The sequence below is a fragment of the Esox lucius genome, chromosome 11 (genome assembly GCF_011004845.1).
Source record: "Esox lucius isolate fEsoLuc1 chromosome 11, fEsoLuc1.pri, whole genome shotgun sequence".
NCBI classification, from domain to species: Eukaryota; Metazoa; Chordata; class Actinopteri; order Esociformes; family Esocidae; genus Esox; species Esox lucius.
The window spans coordinates 23,058,020-23,075,941 of record NC_047579.1 but is presented as its reverse complement, the minus strand read 5'-3'; the positions used below and the strand labels follow the sequence as shown (position 1 = coordinate 23,075,941).

Here is a 17,922-nt window from a genome sequence, read left to right as displayed (position 1 = left end):
TCCTTGAAATGTAAGCTACAAAGTACACAGTGCCTTGCGAAAGTATTCGGCCCCCTTTTGCCACATTTCAGGCTTATATACACATACAGTCCCTGACAAAAGTCTTGTCACTTATCAATTTTGTAGAAACACCTGCTATTAACCTGACTTTTAATTAATCAATTGGTGTTAGAAATAGCTAATATGAAAAGCTAAAACCCTCCCAAATGATGTTTAATGCACTGAAATAAAATCAAGACAGAAAGGTCAAATTTTGGCAAGACAAAAGTTTTGTCGCCTATACAGAAATTGAACAAATTTACTGCAAATACAAAAATACGTCAGCAAATTAAGTAGTGGTGCTGTGAGATCCAAATGTAATATCTTGTATGACTTCCAGGAGCTTGAAGGACTGCATCCATGCAGTTTGGCAAGGATTCATACAATTTATTGATGAAGTCATCAGGAATAGCAAAGAAAGCAGTCTTGCATGCCTCCCAGAGTTCATCAATATTCTTTGGTTTCGTCTTCCATGCTTCCTCTTTCATCCTATGCTCAATGATGTTCATGTCTGGTGACTGGGCTGGCCAATCCTGGAGCATCTTGATCTTCTTCGCCTTGAGGAACTTTGATGTGGAGATGGAAGTATGCTTTGGAGCACCATCCTGCTGCAGAATTTGGCCTCTTTTATCGTTGGGAATATAAGAAGTAGATAAGATTTCTTGGTATTTTAGACTATTGATGTTGCCTTCCACCCTGCAGGTCTCTCGCACACCCCCATACTGGATGTAACCCCAGACCATGATTTTTCCGCCACCGAACTTCACTGTTTTCTGGGTGAATCTCGGATCCATGCGGGCTCCAGTAGGTCTCCTGCAATATTTGCGGCAGCTGTGGTGTAATTCAACAGAAGATTAATCTGAAAAATCCACCTTCTTCCACTATTCCAGCATCCATCCTTTTAGCAGGCTGTGGGCCTTGGCAAATACCACACGTTTTTCAATTGTCTTTTGTTTAGTGCTGGCTTCTGGGCACTGATTCGACCCTGGAGGCCATTTCGAGACAGAATCCGACAAACTGTTCTGGTTGACACAGGGACTTCAGGTGACCAGGTCTCGTGGAGCTCTGCTGCAGTGGAAAAGGGGCTGGCCTTGGATTTTCGAGCCAACAAACGGTCCTCTCGAGCAGTTGTCTTGCGGGGTCTGCCTGACCTGGGCTTGTCAAAAACGTTTTCAGTGTCTTCAAATGTTTTTTTTTTCCTCTGCACTTGACGCTGAGACACATTGAAGGTGTCTGCCACATCAGCAGTGGATCTGATCTTCAGCCTCTTGATAATCAAAACTTTGGTCTCAGGGTGAATCTTAGGCATGTTTGCAGAGGTCTAGTTGCAGTTGATGTGAAGGTCTAGTGTACTGGGGTTGTTTTTATACACACCTGAGACCTAATTGATCCGTTATTAGTCACAGGTGAAGCTCATATGACAAGGCGACAACACTTATGTCTTTGCAAAAATTTACTCAATGGGCTTTACCAAGTTGTGAATATTAGAATACTTTTTGACAGTTTAGTTTTTCACTGAAACATTATTACAAAAGCTGTTGGGATTAAAATGAGCCATTTCTTGTAAAGACATCTTGATTAGAAATATATTTCAGCGGCACTTCAGGTCAATTTGTACACAAGCGACAAGACTTTTGTCAGGGACTGTATATATATAAAATATTTAATATTTATAGCATACAGTTTATCAAGAATAATGATTGATCAAACCAGACAAATTTCCATTTGGCGTTTTAATTCCACATTTCAAAGTACAGTAACTGTCATTGAAACAAGATGTGTCAGATCACTGAAATATAAATAACAGAAAAAAATATATATATTATATTATATATAAATAAATACACACACCAGGGGCGATTCTAGGGTCAGAGCTTTAGGGGTGCTGAGCACCCAATGAGCCCCACTGCCACTGTGAGGGAATTCTCTATAAATTGCATATATAATCACACGTTTTATGAATAAATCAATATGCATATATAATCACACATTTTATGAATATATCAATATGCATGCGTAATCACACGTTTTAGGAAATATATTAACGAGTGATCCAACAAAACTATGAGTTCTTAGATGATGCAGCCCACGCGCACACACAGACAGAAAGGCCTCAGAAAACATATGGCCTTGAGATTGGGGCAGTTGGTCTTGACGCTACATAGGGGTTTATCAGTAATAGTGCGACTCAGCAGAACAGCATCCTGTGTCCAGATATTCATGGCCCTGAAATGTGTGGCTTTTTGAGTTCAATGAAAGTGTGACCCCAACATGAACCATGAGATCTTCAAGTTAAGTTAAGGACACTCAGGAAGTGATGAAGGGCAAGAGGTAAACTCTGCCCTAAAGGGGACTTCCAAAGAAGGATGGTCAGATGGCATGATGGTTGGTCAGATGGCATGATGTTTGAAGATTTGGTATAAAGATAGGGGGCAGGAGATAAACCGCGCCTTAAAGGGGACTTCCAAAAGTGATGATCATATGACGTGATGTTTGAAGATTTTGTGTAAAAGCCATTCGCCTTATTCACCCACGTCACTTCCTTTAAACCAAAACGAGGCTGTGGGGTACGGAAGTAACGTTGGCCTGCCCATCTGTCATAACGTTACCTACAATGCTGCCGCATTGTTGTGTTCCCAAATGTACATCTTCAAAGAGAAAGAAATCCTATACAAGTCAAACATTCCATCGTTTCCCAAAAGATCCTGTACTTTGCCGTGAACGGATTTATAATATAAGAAGAGATCCCGGTCGCCATTTCAAGGTAAGATATTAACATTAGTTTACGATGCTAACGTTAGCCATTTTTATGTTAACTGTCATAGAGAAAGCTAGCTAAACCTTCTGGCTAAATAGACATGACTTGATTAGCCACGAACCGGTCCTTTTTAAGTTATAACAAGCGAAGGGCTGATTCGGGGGTAACGTTAAGCAAGTAGTTGCTCTTTTTACTAACCTGGTCAGCTAACGTCCTGCCGTGGGTAGCGTGTCTTACAGCAAAATATAAACAAGACGTGATCTGTGCCTGTTTATGATAATAACCATTGCTAATCTAGACCATCTTAAGCACACAACTACGTATAAACAGTGGATAAACAGCAAGCGTATTTGTTCAGTGGCACCACTCCGCAAACCGAGCAGTTTATCCACAGTCATGATTGAGCGAAAATACTTAGCTCTCACACTGACTGTCTCGCTCCTCTTGACTGTTGGCAAAATAATTTATTGTTAACACTGAAAATAACAGTCAGGCTGGCGTGGTTAATATATCTTAACAATGCTTTGCATCAGTTTGTAATGTTGTCACGTCCTGTTGTTTTATCTAGCTAACAAGCTAACTTCAACAGTAAAGTTAACTAATGCTGATTTCAGAAAAAAAGCTGTGATCGTCCGTGCATTACCTTCCACGTGCACATATCCCTCGATTCCTTTAAGCAAAACAGCCCGGGGAATCATGCAGTCCTTATTGGCCCATTTTTCGACATAGTCCACTGTTATGTTGGGAAGACATGAAAGATTTGATGTCCACAAAGGTATCGCCATGATGATAGACGCCCGCTGCTGCGCTCTGTCAATGAACTTCCGGTTAGAGTGTACCCCCCAGCCTCGTTTTGGATTTCAAGATGGAGGCGCGGTGAATAAGGTCCATGGTCCTGAACTTAGAATTTGGGTGTATCTGCAGAAGGGCTTTAATGTCTGTCATTCTCCTATGATTTTCATTAAAGTCTATTGGATTCACAAGTTCCTGAGTTTAAGTGCTTTTTGTTTTAGTCGTTGTGGAGTTGATTTTCCACGACACCACCAACCACCCTCTTTTCACACAAAAACAAAAAAATGTATATTGAAGAATAACTATCATTTTAACATTGGTTCAACTAACTCCAAAATATTTTTTTTTCTTTTTTTTTTTAGACCTTTTCAGAGCACTAGCTTAATTGTAAGAGTTCACACATACAGCCCCCTGTAACAAACACAAAACCTTCTTCCCTCAGCTGGTTTTCCTGACCGTTAACCCCATGTGCCTCCTTTTGTATCAACAGTCATCAGAGTGGTTAGATTAGATTCAACTTTATTGTCATTGAATAAAGTAACAGGTACTTGGACAACAAAATGTAATTCATCTTCTGTAAATTATTTACAAATGGCCATCTCTAACATATCTGGTTGCACGCCTGTCTGAACTTTCATAAACCAATATAAGTCATCAATAAATAATAATACATCAAGAGCAAAAAAAAAAAAAAAAAGATAAGGTCTTGAAAATACTTAGAAAGTAATATAAAAAAAGAGAGAGGGAAATCTTTGAAATACTTCCCCTGAATGCCCATTTGGCTCTACTTTAGGAGAGTTAATCTATTTCGCCGCACTTTGAAGGTGGCAAACCTGTCAATGACCCTTGGGTGTTCCATTTTTTCAAGCAAATTCTTCTCAATAGATATCACAGCTAGGTGCTGGAGTCTGCTTTGGCCTGTGGTCCTCCTGAGCCATGTATGGAGCCGACGCAAGGCACTAAAAGACCGCTCACATGTACAGCTGCTAACAGGTATTGTCAAGGCAACCTGCATAACAGCTTTCAGTGAAGGGAACATATCCGAATCTAGGAGTTTGTACACTGCTAGCATGTCTTGAACTGTACCAGCCTCACTCTTGCGCTTCAGAATTTTTTTTGCAGAAAAACATTAAACCTTCTTTTATTGTCTAGTTTGATAGTCAGCCACAACTGAAAAATAACAGATATGAATCTAGGAATGAATAACAATTCATTTTAAAAGCCACAGTGAGTGTTTTCACACATACTGGTGGTATACAGTGATATGTTTGTTTTCACTCTGGTCCAAACGCCAGGGCTTCATGTTTCCATGACGACTGACCAGAAAAGACGCACGTGATGTACGCAGTTCATTTATCGCGCTGCTGTTTTTGTTTCACGCTCTAGCAGTTAATAAACAGAACTGCATGCGTCTTGCGGAAGAACATTGTAACTGGCGCTACTTCTCTCCGTTTATGACTATGGACGAGTCACCCAGGTCCTGGGCTACTCCACAGCATATAATATATGTACCGTGATTCAGGATACTGACTCACCAATATGGTTTCGGAATCGGAACAACTCTTGGTAAAAGGAAAGTGTGAGACACAGCTTTGGAGCAACTTAGTTGATTCACAACCCTACATAACGGGTTCTCACTCTGCGTGTTTCGCGCTGGATGACGGTCGTGCTGAGCGGTGCAGGTACAGAGGAGAAGTAGAAGAGAAGAGGATGACACCATCTGCTAAGCAGGGATGTTTTCATTTTCATCCTGAACACATACATTTTAAACCACAAACTACAGAGTATGTTTTGGACATTATTTAATGTCAAAGACGAACAAAAATGTTAGAATAAAAAAATTTCTTACTCCAAGTTTTAGGGGTGCACCCCTAAAAAGGGACTAGCCTCGCCCATGACACACACTACAGTACCTGAAGGTTTCTATGAGGGGCCGTCAGGGATATTATTCCGAAATACCTCTCACAAACACATGTGAAATGCTCTTACATACACTACTGAACCACTCTCACATAAACAACTGGAAGATTATTAGCTCGCACACATTACTGAAACACTCTTATATACACTACTGAAAATCTCTCACACATACAAGTGAAACGCTCTCACACATACAAGTGAAGCGCTCTTATATACACTACTGAAAAGCTCTCATATGTACAAGTGAAACGCTCTTATATAACACTACTGAAAAGCTCTCATACATACATACATACTGTAGATGTATTGATTGTATTAGTTAGTGAACTGTTATAAGCTGTTGTAACCAATGAAGCAGAATATTAATTGTTTGTAATATGAGCTGAAACTGAAGGAGCAAGTAGGAGAATAGGAAACCCTGTTCAAGCGGTTGCCGGGGAGAGAAAGATTTAGTATGTCTGTTTTGTGAGAAACAGGTCACAGGTTAGAGGCACACACACAGTCAGACAGACAACACAGAAACCACAAGGGGGGCAAGGGGGTACTTGCAGTTATCCTATAAGGAATAGAACTGGGATTGGGCCAATGGCACACTTGCTTTGTAACTTAACGCCTCTATCTTTTTGGGCGTAGTAGAAGTATAAAAATGATGTTTTGACTGTTGATCCTTAGACATTGTGCGGCGACACGTGTCTCCAGAAGCTTCTGTAATAAATGGACGTATGATACGGTATTTGCCCTGACTCCTGGTGTTTTATTCTCCTTTCCAACAAACCAACTCGGGGATGTGTTAGACTTCAACAATACATACAAGTGAAACGCTCTTATATACACTACTGAAAATCTCTCATACATACAAGTGAAACGCTCTCACACATTCAAGTGAAACGCTCTTATATACACTACTGAAAAACTGCCCGACTGCTTTTGCATTTGACAAGGTTCTGATGGTCTCCGCTGACGCCAGCACATTGTGAAGTAACGCTGCTGCCTCGGCTGTGTTAGTGTTGCGAACAACGAGACGATCAACACGTGAATCGCGCATTTTTGTTGTACGGAAGGCCTTCCAGTTTTACTGAAATACCTCTCACACAATATAGTGAAATCCTTTCACACATTATAGTTAAATATTATATATTTAACTATACCCAGTGGGCAATCGCTGGCGAACCGCCGGCGTTTTGCTGCCGCCGAAAAGAGGGCGTGCGCTTTAGTCTGCTTGTGTTGCCATTTTCTTCCGGCGGAGATGCTATTGTACCCCTTTTATTCTTGTACTGATTATTTGATTTATTTTAATATTGTTAAATCTTAGTGTACAGAATTTTGGTCAACATTGGTCATTTTTTTATAAAATAGACTTTGACACTATTGCTTGTGTAAAGGACTTTGTGTAGACATGTACAGTAAACACATCTGGCCATTGCTTACCATAATATTTTCACGAACTAATGGCCATTTTTCACTAAATGGTACCATAGCTCAACTTGATCTATAGCCTCGACTTTTGCTTCATGGGGGACAGTTCTTTACTGTGTTTAAACACCGCCGTGTCCGTAGATGGTGCTATAGTAACAAATTGCCCATGTTTAAGGCAAGACCATATGGGCATCTTGATGCCATTTGGATTCCACACTGTTGTACCGTGCAAACTAGAACATTCATTTTAGCGACTTGGTTCATTCGTCAACTCTTGTTCAAAGTGTATAAGCTATATGCTCTGAATTGGACAATACAACATGTGGATTATCACATTGTTTTACTACAATTTGATGAACTCCCGAAACAAACGAAGATCAAGGATTTTTCTGACATCAGACCGAAAATTGTTGAACGCCGAGTCACCTACATCTAAGGTGAGTTCTGTTCTATTATAAATAACTAGCGTGAAGTGTTGTTAGGTTACTGAGTAAGAACGTAATGACTGTTTTGTATTAAACAATGACTGTTTGCAATATTCTATTAACATTCTAATTATTTAGTCAAGTTACTAGCTGAACGCAAGTTTTAAACCGTTGGTGGGAAAAAGAAAGTTAGAGAAACTGAGTTTGAAAAAAACAGCGTTGTCCTGAGATTAAATACCTACAGTAACCCTTGTTTATTCGTGTACTAACACGTTTGGTTGCTTACTATATTTTGTTTATTTGTTAACCCTCAAGTTCAGATGTTTTGTGCCTCTTCGCATATCAACAGTTGAACAGGTAAAATCGTTAACTAACTTGTCTAAATCGTGTTTCTTAGTTTATCAACAAGTCAGAATTTTATAATATGTACTTACTCCTTGTAAGTTTTATCAACTGATACGTAACGTTGGCTAAATCGTGTTTCTTTGTGTAACGTTATCCACTTCATGTGGGTAACGTTACTCTTGGTAGTACATTTTGATTAGCTGGACCTGTTGTCTGTGTATCCACATTGTTCTTAGCTAGCCTGTGTGTGTCTTATGCTGCCGTTTTTTTAACTTATTTTCTAAACATTGCTTTCAGGTGATGACGTTTCCTGTAGTTTTGTTCCCGGAGGAGGAAGACTGTGGCAGCAGTTCCACGCCAGGTATGTGAATTACATGTTGATCTCGTAATTGCTGCAATGTTTACTTGGTTTCACCATATTTACCTGTTCACCAAATTGTATGTTTATTTTTAGGATGGGGCAAGCACAGTACTCCAAGGCACCAGAGAGGTACTCCATGCCACCATGTAGAGGATGGCTACATAGGTAAGTCTGGGTTCATTCACTTAACCCAGATGCTTAAACTTGTTATTAAAGCATGTTGCTTCCAATTTTATTTGTCAATTTCAGTTTATTTTTAAGGGCAAGAAGGCAGAGGTAGGGGGGAAGTTTTAGCTCTGCACATGAAGGTAAAAATGATCATTTTGGTGTACACTGCAATTTCAGTTTTGATTGTAAAATAACCAGATATTTAGGACTGAATAATTAACTGTCTTTACTTTCAGAACATTTGGAGAAGATCAAGTGGCTGACTGAAGAGAGGGTCAAGCTGAGGGCACAGCTGGCTGTACAATCAAGTAAAAACCAGACTATAGTTACACTAGCATCTTGTCTTAATGAAACTGCATTTGTCTGAATGTGTGCCCATTACTAAAATGCAATACTGTACAGCCTTTCAGAAATTACATGTACATGGCAGTTTTGTTTATTTCACTATTAAGTTATTGACATTTCATTGTGCTTTTTAGCTTCTGATAAACGTCTGACTGAAAAGAATGTCAAGCCGAGGGCACAGCTGCCTTTACAAATCAGGTAAAAACAAGATTATAGTTGCGCTAGCATGTTGTCTTCATGAAACATTTCATGTGTCTTGAATGTCATGCAATTCTCAAAATCATGTCAGACCATTTAAGTACAATATCTGATTACTGTATTACAGGAGCCATAAGGAAGAAACTTTCTAACCGGGATGCCACTGACGAGGCTGTCCAGAACCAGGTCCCCAGGTACCAGAAACAGGCAGCTGACCGTGCAGGTGTGAGATGTCGCGGCGGTACAAGGGACCTGCCGTGAATATGAATGACATCTCCAGCACAACCAATATTGCTGCTAAGCTGCACTACTGTAGCCGATTTCTTTTTTTTTTTACTGCTGCTGTGTACAGTGTTATATGTAAATATGATTGCATTATCCTCTTAATATATTTATAGCTCTGTGAATGTTCTTAATTCTGACTAGTTGTAGTGTCATGCCACCATTCATAAGCTTGTATCACTGATGTATCTGCTAGGTCATACTTATGTATATTACTGCCATTCTAGCCCGTGTTTATTTTGTATTGTATTATGTTTATTTTGTACTTTCAAATTCAAATACTGTACTTTTACTACCTGTTGCTGGACACGTTTTCTTGCACTATTTGATTTGGTAACCTTTTTATTTCAATTCATTTGCACATGTTTTATTTTTTGTATGCATCTTGCACTATTTGAAATAAATTGTTTAGTTTTTATTCAGTTCATTGTCATTTGTTATATGACCAAAATTATTATAAAGGATTATTATAAATAAAACCTAATTTTGGGGCGTGAGGCATCCCGCTGGGTTTATTGCATAAAAGCGGCTAGCCGCCTTTGGGCTGCTGGTGAGCTGCTTATCAGGGTATTGTTAGAAGGCATTGTCATGAAAGCGGCCCAACTGCGACGCGCGCTATAGAAAAAAGCGGCTGCCGAATGCTTTGCAGAAACGCTTGACGGCCGCAGCGACAAAATGCTAGCGGGCCAGGGGGGATAAATGCTATTTATCCCCTGTTATTATACTGCGAAACCTCGGGGATGTGGATAATCGCGGATAAGTGACGCACCTTTAAAATGACTGTCTAACACCCAGTTACCCAACACAAATTTCCCCATTACCCTTTCCATGGTCTTATTGCACGATAATATTGTAAAAACATTGTGATTGGCAACTAAGATCGCTGTTTCTTTGTCTTTCAACAAGTCACTATAAACGGGCGACAGATGATTATAGTACCGAGGATATAAAACACTTAAATACATTAAATATACATAATTATTTTTTTATGTTTTTTTATAGAAAGACTTCATGCAATCGAAGCTTGGATGGCTGAAATTAGCGCGTTTTTAGAATTTCGGACTTCTTGAAAAATTTCCCTTGATACTTGAGTTTGCCAATGTGGAACCGCGGACAGCTGGGGGAATACTGTATGTATATTATATATGTCCCATAGGGTGGCCATTCCTCCGGCTTTAGGCTGGACAGTCAGGCTGCAGGTGCAGCCTTAAGCCTGACACTCATTTGTCCTACTTTCAAGGAAATAACAAAATGGTCCGCCTTTTGGCACATTACCTTGTAAGTTAAATACTCATTGGCTAAAAATGCGCATCAAAAAAGCTGTGTCAAAATAAGTAATTTCATTGGTTACATTTTCACCGATCTATCAACACATGGCTAATTTTAATATTATCAAATGCGGAGTAACAGACAGCATGCAGCTTTAGCACACAAGCACAACTAATCAGCTTAATGTATATAGAAGCGTTTCACATGTATGTGTGAGAGCTTTTCAGTACTGTATATAAGAGCGTTTTACTTGTATGTATGAGTGTGTTTCAGTAGTGTATATAAAATCTTTCACTTGTATGTGTGAGAGCCTGTCAGTAGTGTGTGCGAGCGAATAATCTTCCAGTTGTTTATGTGAGAGTGGTTCAGTAGTGTATGTAAGAACATTTCACATGTTTGTTAGAGGTAATTCTGAATAATGTCCCTGACGGCCCCCCATTGGTTTCCAATTACATTTTGGTCAACAAAAAAAAAATGTCTTACAAGCAATTTATAAGACTTAAACACAATAATTGTTAATAATATAAAGAGGTCAGCTCTGGGATGAAAATAATTACCAGTAAACATTTCAACAAGTAATGAGGATATTTGGTACCAAAGAATGTGCAGGATACCAAATAAATCGATATAACATCACATTTTCTAGCCATTTATTACAATAGGATAAGTTGTAATAATTTAAAGTAAAGCTCTGGAGTAGAATAGACCATTATAATGGCATTGCTGACCTGGGGCACAAGATTTACACTGTGCTGCAATAAGATCTGTGTCTCTTGTATCTATATCTAGTATCTGTGATAAACAAAACTTGTTATACACACACACACACACACACACACACACACCTACAGGATTATTAGGAACACCTGTTCAATTTCTCATTAATGCAATTATCTAATCAACCAATCACATGGCAGTTGCGTCAATGCATTTAGGGGTGTGGTCCTGGTCAAGACAATCTCCTGAACTCCAAACTGAATGTCAGAATGGGAAAGAAAGGGGATTTAAGCAATTTTGAGCGTGGCATGGTGGTTGGTGCCAGACGGGCCGGTCTGAGTATTTCACAATCTGCTCAGTTACTGGGATTTTCACGCACAACCATTTCTAGGGTTTACAAAGAATGGTGTGAAAAGGGAAAAACATCCAGTATGCGGCAGTCCTGTGGGCGAAAATGCCTTGTTGATGCTAGAGGTCAGAGGAGAATGGGCCGACTGATTCAAGCTGATAGAAGAGCAACTTTGACTAAAATAACCACTCGTTACAACCGAGGTATGCAGCAAAGCATTTGTGAAGCCACAACACGCACAACCTTGAAGCGGATGGGCTAAAACAGCAGAAGACCCCACCGGGTATCACTCATCTCCACTACAAAGAGGAAAAAGAGGCTACAATTTGCACGAGCTCACCAATATTGGACAGTTGAAGACTGGAAGAACGTTGCCTGGTCTGATGAGTCTCGATTTCTGTTGAGACATTCAGATGGTAGAGTCAGAATTTGGCGTAAACAGAATGAGAACATGGATCCATCATGCCTTGTTACCACTGTGCCGGCTGGTGGTGGTGGTGTAATGGTGTGGGGGATGTTTTCTTGGCACACTTTAGGCCCCTTAGTGCCAATTGAGCATTGTTTAAATGCCACGGCCTACCTGAGCATTGTTTCTGACCATGTCCATCCCTTTATGACCACCATGTACCCATCCTCTGATGGCTACTTCCAGCAGGATAATGCTCAAATCCTTTCAAATTAATTTCTTGAACATGACAATGAGTTCACTGTACTGAAATGGCCCCCCCAGTCACCAGATCTCAACCCAATAGAGCATCTTTGGGATGTGGTGGAACGGGAGCTTCGTGCCCTGGATGTGCATCCCACAAATCTCCATCAACTGCAAGATGCTATCCTATCAATATGGGTCAAACACAGTATTAGTATGGTGTTCCTAATAATTCTTTAGGTGAGTGTATATACATATACATACACATACACATATATACACATATACACACATATACACACACACACACACACACACACACACACACACACATATATATAAAAATACTGAGGTAAAAACTGTAGTTGAACAGACCATTATAACTGGTATATACTCAAATTCTGCAGTGCCAGACGTGTCCCCCTGCTTAAGCCAGTACATGTCCAGGCCCATCTGAGGTTTGCTAGAGAGCATTTGGATGATCCTGAAGAGGATTGGGAGAATGTCATATGGTCAGATGAAACCAAAATATAACTTTTTGGTAAAAACTCAACTTGTCGTGTTTGGAGGAGAAAGAATGGTGAGTTGCATCCAAAGAACACCATACCTACTGTGAAGCATGGGGGTGGAAACATCATGCTTTGGGGCTGTTTTTCTGCAAAGGGACCAGGACGACTGATCCGTGTAAAGGATAGAATGAATGGGGCCATGTATTGTGAGATTTTGAGTCAGCACGGGAATTGAAGATGAAACGTGGCTGGGTCTTTCAGCATGACAATGACCCCAAACACACTGCCCAGCAACGAAGGAGTGGCTTCGTAAGAAGCATTTCAAGGTCCTGGAGTGGCCAAACCAGTCACCAGATCTCAACCCCATAGAAAATCCTTGGAGGGAGTTGAAAGTCTGTGTTGCCCAGTGACAGCCCCAAAAAAAAAAAACTTTAAAAAAAATCACTGCTCTAGAGGAGATCTGCATGGAGGAATGGGCCAAAATACCAGCAACAGTGTGTGAAAACCTTGTGAAGACTTATGGAAAACGTTTGACCTCTGTCATTGCCAACAAAGGGTATATAACAAAGTATTGAGATTAACTTTTGTTATTGACCAAATACTTATTTTCCACCCTCATTTACCAATAAATTCATTAAAAATCCTATAATGTGATTTTCTGGATTTATTTTCTCATTTGGTCTCTTATAGTTGAAGTGTACTTATGATAAAAATTACAGGCCTCTCTCATCTTTTTAAGTGGGAGAACTTGCACAGTTGGTGGCTGACTAAATACTTTTTTGCCCCACTGTAAGTAACGTAACTCGTTACATTATGGGAACTGTTACTACCAACTTTAATGAGTTATTTTCTTAAGTATTTACTAAAAAACACATGCCAACGTTAAACCCATAAGGAATATTATGAATAGGAAGCATGTCAATAGTAAAAAAGACAATTCAGTAACATAACCTCAGATGTACAAACATCATAATATTTAATGTTCTTATGCACGACACAACGCAGAGTGCCAGCACACAGTGCTTAATTCACAAATCCAAGAGATGCCTCATTGCTCTATTAAATTGGTTACCAAGGCGAGCAGGAAAAAGGAATCTGACATCATACCCATGTTATACGGTCTCTGAAAAGCCCGGGTGGGTGGAATCATGAATACTGATTGGCTGATATGCAATGTATGAGACTGTATACCACAGCAATGATATGACTTTAATTCTGTAGTTGATTTGGTAACCATTTTAAGGGAGTAACCTTTTTATATTGCCAAAATACTGCATCGATACGATGCATCGTGCCGAACACCAGCTCTTAGTCGTGGTATATTGGTCATATACCATACCCCTTGAGCCTTGCTGATTACAAGAACACTGAGAACATCCAAGAATATACAATATATACATCTGTACTTATAATATATAAAATTATTTAAATAAAATAAGCAACTTTTCAATGTGTGGTGACTGCATTTTCCTGGACATGGATTTGTTATAAAGAGGAAGAGGACATTAAAAATCAGTAGCCCAATAGTATTATACTATTAAACTAGACTTGTGCTTTTCAACTAATCATGAACGCTTAAACGTCTCCATAAGACATGATGTCCTCCTACACCAGTATTGGATCATAAACACACACACAAACTCCGTAACATAGGAAAAAAGTTGACCTCATTTTCCTGGACATAGATTTGCTATAAAGAGAACATTTAAAATAATTGGCCCAATTATTGAAACTGTGAAATGTTATTTTTGCTTAGAAAATACAGCTCTGGAAAAAATGAATAGAACACTCCTAAAATGTTGTCATTAACAATAAAACAGAAAGGGTATGTTGTCATTTGACTTCATGTACGATATAAAACATCATTAAAAGATTCAGAGAATCTAGAGAAATCTGTGACAAGGCCAAAAACCAATATTGGATGGCCATGATCTTTGGGCCCACATTGCTGCAGTAATTCAGGCAAAAGGAGCCCCAACTAAGTATTGAGTGCTGTACATACTTTTCAGTTAGCCAACATTTCTAAAAATGTTTTTTTTGTATTGGTCTTAAGTAATATTCCAATTTTCAGAGAGACTGAATTTGAAACATTTGAAATATATCAGTCTGTGTGTAATGAATGAATATAATATACAAGTTTCACTTTTTGAATGGAATTACTGAAATAAATCAACTTTTTGATGATATTCTAATTATATGACCACCACCTGTATGTTGCTTTAAATGTGAATGTGTCCTCAGATAATATAAATTGGGGTTAATCCCAAACAAAGCCACATTGAAAAGGCAGATTTCTTGTGTCCATGCAACAAGATTATCAATTTAATATTTACAGCTCCGGAAAAAATTAAGGGACCACTGCTAATTAATTAAATAACCTAGGTTTGAGCATGCCTTTCAGCGAGAAGACCGAGAGTGGCAGACAAAAATATACAGTAATTAACTTCAATGACGGATTAAGACATGTTCTCAACAACTTCAAAAAAGACAAAAACACTTTGTCTTGTGAAACAACACCAACAGAACAGAAATAAAACAGCTACAGAAATTTTGGTTGATTAAGTCAAATCAGTGTAACCAAAGGCTACTGCAACAAACAAAACAAAAAAACACAATGAACCTCAAATTGCAGATATATGCTGGTCCGTGTAGGAATTTAACAGGGTAGACAACACCACCTTGGGACTTTCACCCAAAGAGTTGCAATGTAATTTGATATCAATTGGTGCCAATTCCGGGGACTCCCACTACACAGGCAAACCCAAATAAAAGATCAGAGACTAGGTTGGTTTAAGCCACTAAAAAAAGATTGATTGTACTCCAAAGACAATATTCATTTGACCATAACTATAAAAATAAGTTAAAAGCAGAAACAATGTAAAAATAGACAAAACAACCAACAACACAAAACACAATAGGAGAGGAGAATTTCTCTTGTAGAGACAATTAAAGTGGAAACTATTTAAATGGGTGCAATGATCATCATGGGTGGATCGTATAACAAAAGACAGGGAAGTTAAATGTACACAACAAAAAAACAAATAACACACTAAAACCAGGCAAGGTTACTAATAAAATGAGCCAGTTATACGTCACCACCTCTACAAATAATTTAAGCAACCACTAAGTTTCTAAAAGCTAAGCAGAATTAAAAGTCACTAACCCGAAAGCACGATCTCCAAAAGAAATGACCTCTCCTCAATACAAACATAAAAAGAAATCGTCACAATACACAAACAGGCAAAAAAAACAAAAGAACAAGTAAGCTAAATGAGTATGTGTAAACTCAAACTAGGCAAAACAGCAGCGGCGCTGTGCACTACACGAACAGAACAAAAACAAAAGTCAGGATCTGTCCCGGCATGGCAAAACATACAATAAAAGTGACAATCAAACAAAGCAGGAGTACCTTGGCTGTCTCCCCCAGCGAACCCACAAATCACACAGAGCGTCAATCTCGAACCAAAGAGCAGAACAGTACACGATGCAGATCAGGCAGCGAAAACAGCAGGTAAAGTCGGAGTTTACCTAACAGGTATTTATTTCCGTGTACCTCACGTGACAGTGTACTTAACATACCGGTTACACACATTAAATAAGACTGATCATACTAGTAGTTTGCTGTAACTTTCAGTTTCCATTTTAAGGAAATGGAGTCTGGGGTGTGTTAGGTAAGAGGGGACAAATGAGTTTGCTGCATTTCTTTTTTTTAATTGATGTAAATCTATTTATGATCCAAATGTTATATCACCTATCCAACAGTCAGTCAGCATTTCAGGCCCATTACAGCACAGATGACAGAACATAGACATGGTTACAGACACAAATAGAGGATCTGATTTCAGACTATAAAGGCATATTAGCTGTCAGAATCACACACACCAGTGTAAGGTGGGGTCTAATTTCAGATCTGACTGTCCTATTTGAGGACCGTAACTCCTTGTCCAATATATTTCAATAAGCTTAACAATCACAATATGTTGCTTGGAATTCAAACCAAATTGCTACATAATTCAAGTAGTTTACAAAGAAAATGTGTTTTCGCTTTGTATTGTGTGTAGATTGTTGGTAGAAATTATAAACTCAATCAATTATAAAAGAATTCTATAACACAACAACATGTGAATAAAGTGAGGTATACTGTATCAGTGGTTCAAGTCTTAGATTATGCAAATGCAAGCAATATATTACACATCCAGCCCAGACTGCATCTCGTAAATCGAATCACAGAGCAACAAGGTGAAAACATCCAGCCCAGGATCTTTTGTTCTTTAAATGTGAATGTGTTGTCAGATGGTCTAAATTGGGGTTAATCCCAAACAAAGCCCCACTGAAAAGAATTTTTTGTGTCCATTAAACGAGATTATTAATTAAATATTTACAGCTCTGGAAAATAATTAAGAGGCCACTGCACCTTTTTCTTTCCTTTCCAAAAAAGTCAAAAATTAAGGTTTTGAGTATGGAACAGAAGGGTTGATATTAAGAGACTGCAAATCAATCAAAACATACTTTTTCAACTTTTTTGGAAAGTAAAGAAAAAGGTACAGTGGTCTTTACAGTATTTAAACATTTAAGTCAAAGTCATAAATTAATCTATCCAGAATAATTGCACTTTCGTGTTTAACTGCTAATTAATTAAATAACCTAGGAGGTTTGAGCATGCCTTTCAGCGGGAAGACCAAGAGTGGCATAAAAAATAGAATTAATTTCACTGAAGGATTAAGACATGCTCTCAACAAACTCAATAAAAAATACTTTTTCTTGTGAAACATCACCCACAGAACAGAAACAACAGAAAAGCTATGGAATTCTGTGTTAATTAAGTAATATCAATGTAACCAAAGGCTACTGCAACAATAAAGCACATTGAACCTCTAAATGCCGATATATGCTTCATCTACTTACATTGACAATAGGTGTTTCAGAAATAGTGATGTTGGTCTGTGTATTTTGTGGATATCACACATTAAACAAGACTGATCATTATCCGACGAGTTGTTGTTCGCTGTATCTTTTGATTTCCTGTTTAAGGAAATGGAGTCTAGGTGTGGTGGGTAGGAGGTGACAACCACTGTTTACCACTGTGTTGCATCACCTCTTTTAACAAAACTCTGTAAGGGAATTGAGGAGACCAATTGCTGTAGTTATGAAAGGAAGATGTTTTCCTGTTCTTGCTTGATATAGGATTTCAGCTGCTAAAGAATTCAGGTTCTCTTTTGTCGTATTTTTCGTTTCATAAAGCGCCAAATGTTTTCAATGGGTGACAGGTCTGGACTGCAGGAAGACCAGTTAATTAAGCACCCGGACACTTTTACTACTGAGCCATGCTGTTGTAATACGTACAGAATGTGGTGTCGCATTGTCTTGGTGAAATAAGCAA

General features: G+C 38.8%; 1 protein-coding gene across 5 annotated transcripts in view; it reads right to left on the bottom strand.

Annotated features, from left to right (window-relative positions):
• LOC105031099 (nuclear GTPase SLIP-GC-like) overlaps positions 1-17,552 on the bottom strand; it is a 106,185-nt gene extending 88,633 nt beyond the window's left edge. For all 5 annotated transcript variants that reach the window (XR_004576417.1, XR_004576418.1, XM_034295202.1 and 2 more), the window contains exon 1: positions 17,448-17,552. The gene's annotated coding sequence lies outside the window, so the exon portion shown is untranslated. The remainder of the gene's footprint in view (positions 1-17,447) is intronic.
• Positions 17,553-17,922: the final 370 nt, after the last annotated feature.